The following is a 2,882-nucleotide window of genomic DNA, read 5'->3' as shown; positions in this document are numbered from 1 at the left end:
TTATGGAAAGGGTAGCACACAATAGGTGTGGCTACCCCTGGGCAGCTTAGTGTTTCTTGTGCAGTAGTGTTTGTGAGGTTCCTGTGCACTGAGGTATAAATGCAGACTTCACACATTCACAGTGCAGGAATGTATTGCAAGTGATCTATTTGCTGTCAACAAACATTTGGCCTGCTAGTTTGTTTCTCGGGCCTTTCTCCTTTGCAGCAATGTGGTTCGGAGAATATTTTTTAATATCTCTTACTGCAGAGTCCCCTGGGATTGTTGTTTGTTTGTTGGTTGGTTGTTTTGTTTTGTTCTTGAGACAGGGCTTCTCTGTGTAACAGCCCTGGCATCCTATAACTCGCTCTGTAGACCAGGATGGCCTCAAACTCACAGAGATCCACCTGGCTCTGCCTCCCAAGTGCTGGAATAAGAGGCGTGTGCCACCCCCACCCGCCTCACACACGCGTGTGTGTGTGTGTGTGCGTGCGTGTGTGCATGTGTGTGTGTGTGTGTGTGTGTGGTGTTTATCTACCATATGCATTGAAAGAGAGGCTATACATGTTTTCACATGTACTAGGTAATGCTGGCATGTTTTCCAATGAGATTGCATTGCTGTGCATTCCTTACCAGCAACGAGAGCTCACTTGCTCTGTTTCCTCACCAATACTTAGTATTGTGAGTGCTTTACATTTGAGGACAGGTGAACTTGTTTTTCATCATGGTTTTAATTTTCTAGATTACTGGGGGGATTAAATGGATTTTTGTGTTTCTTTTTTTTAATAAAATACCAGAAATGGTACTTGTTCTGTACTTTTCCAGGTTGTTTGCCCTTTTCTTTCAGATTTGCAGAAATTCTGTTTTGAAAATCTGTTGTTCATTAAGCAGGCTTCACCCACATACACAGGGTCTCAAGTGGCCTCCCTAGCTATTATTGGTCTAGAGTCCATGAACTCCCATGAGCTCAAGTCAGCTGTCTCTGTGGGTTTCATGATCTTTACTTCCTCTTGCTCATATAATCCTCCTCCCTCTCTTCAACTGGACTCCAGGAGCTTGACCCAGCGCTTGGCTGTGGATCTCGGCATCCGCTTCCATCAGTTACTGGATGAAGGTTCTATGATGACAGTTAGGCTAGTCACCAATCTGAGTACAGGGGAAGGCCAGTTCAGGCACCCTCTCCACTATTGCTAGGAGTCTTAGCTGGGGCCATCCTTGTGGATTCCTGGAAGTTTCCCTGGCACCAGGTTTCTCCATATCTCTTTCATTGCTCTCCCTCTCCATCCCTCCCCCAACTGAACCATCCTGCTCCCTCATGCTCCCATCCTCCACCCCCTCCCCTCTCCCATCCCCCCACTGCCAGTTTACCCAGGAGATCTCATCTATTTCCCCTTGCCAGGGCAATCCTTTTTTTCCTTCTTAGAGTCCTCCTTGTTACACCATCTTAATTCTAGCAGAGTCAAAGTTAACAATCTCTTGTTTGTGAGCTTTATTTTTACATTGGGTTTTAAAATCAATACCTTTCCTATCCTGGAGTTATGAAGAGATCCTCTCATATCTTCTTTTAAAGTTTTACATTTTGCCCTTCACAGTTAAGTTAGTAAGCCATCTAGGATTGATTTTGTGCATGCTATGAAGTGGAATTCCAATTTAGTTTTTCTCGTGGTTATATAGCTGTTCCAGCAACATTTGTGTGAATAGGCTCTTCTCCCCTGCCTGGTCTGAGATGTCAGCTGTGCTCTTAGTAAGTGGTACCCTATGCACGTGGGTCTGATTTGGGGTCCTGTAATCTGTTCCACATGTCTGCTGATAACCGGCAGACTCAGAGATGCTCTCAAGTCGAAACTGCTTTGGGGGAAAAGTTGAAATAATTCATTTCAAGGCAGGTTTTCTTTACAGGTGCATCTGGAGGTGGAGAGCATGCTACACTCAAGAAAAGGGTTACGAGCCGGCTCTCAGTCCACCTGTGTGATGGTGGACACGCCCCTTTCTGCTTTTCTGAGCCTCCAAGTCTTCATCTGTTAAGTAATTTATTTCCAAAGACGGGATAATTCTATGTCCTAAAGGACACCAATGTGCCCAGTATTAAAGAGTCCACAGAATGCCCTTCATATGACCCACGCTGCATGGGTGTTTCCAACAGCTCTAGTCCTCCGTGAGTGAGGCCTCAGATTTATCCCACAAGAAAATAAGCCTTAACCCCCCAGACGAATTATTTGTTTCGGCTCACCAAACGCTTTTTCCATACTTCCTGACTTGGTTCCAAACTCATTTCACAGGGCACACGGCTGTGACATTTTCTGCTAAAAATGATTGAGAATACCTGGCAAAGAGAAACTTGGTTTTTTGTTACTGCTCTGGGAATGGCAGGCGTGGATGAAAACCATGCAAGGAAAGCCACTGGAACCCTGGGATATTCGTCCAGTCCAGCATGAAGAAACGCTTGCTTACCAGGCATTGCCAATCATGATGTAATTATAACACCACATGGCTTTTGTGGTTTGGTCCATTGTGTTGTCTTAACACTGTGAGATGGTCTGAAACAGGAAGTTAGTACGGGGCATTTGAAACAAGTTCGAATTTGCAGCGTGAGTGAGGTGGCTATCGCCAGCCCTACACTCTGCCCTTGCCTTCAGATACTTGTCCGCCCTCGAGGTACCTCCGTTAACGTGTACCTGCGCATGCGCCCCTTTTTGTACTCACAGCGGCGACGCCAGTCTTCCTGTTGGCACTTCCGCTCCCAAGCATCTGCCCCATTTCACTGACCCCTAATGACTGCCCCACCTCTCTCGGCTACTGGGCTCCTGTCTTTCCTTTTGTAATGAGGGATAACAACAAGCCATCGTGCGTGCTTTTTAAAAAGTACATTTTTATTAATCCATTGAGAATTTCACACACACATA

General features: G+C 45.7%; 1 long non-coding RNA gene across 1 annotated transcript; it reads left to right on the top strand.

The window, feature by feature from the left end:
• The first annotated feature begins 1,185 nt into the window (after positions 1 to 1,185).
• On the top strand, positions 1,186 to 2,534 carry LOC121140166. Its single transcript, XR_005876972.1, has 3 exons — positions 1,186 to 1,226; positions 1,654 to 1,723; positions 1,879 to 2,534. It is a non-coding gene; the product is annotated as an uncharacterized LOC121140166 (long non-coding RNA).
• The last annotated feature ends 348 nt before the right edge of the window (positions 2,535 to 2,882 follow it).

The sequence above is a fragment of the Mesocricetus auratus genome, unplaced genomic scaffold, assembly GCF_017639785.1.
Source record: "Mesocricetus auratus isolate SY011 unplaced genomic scaffold, BCM_Maur_2.0 Super-Scaffold_100004, whole genome shotgun sequence".
In the NCBI taxonomy this organism is placed as follows: domain Eukaryota; kingdom Metazoa; phylum Chordata; class Mammalia; order Rodentia; family Cricetidae; genus Mesocricetus; species Mesocricetus auratus.
This window is presented reverse-complemented; position numbering and strand designations above follow the sequence as displayed.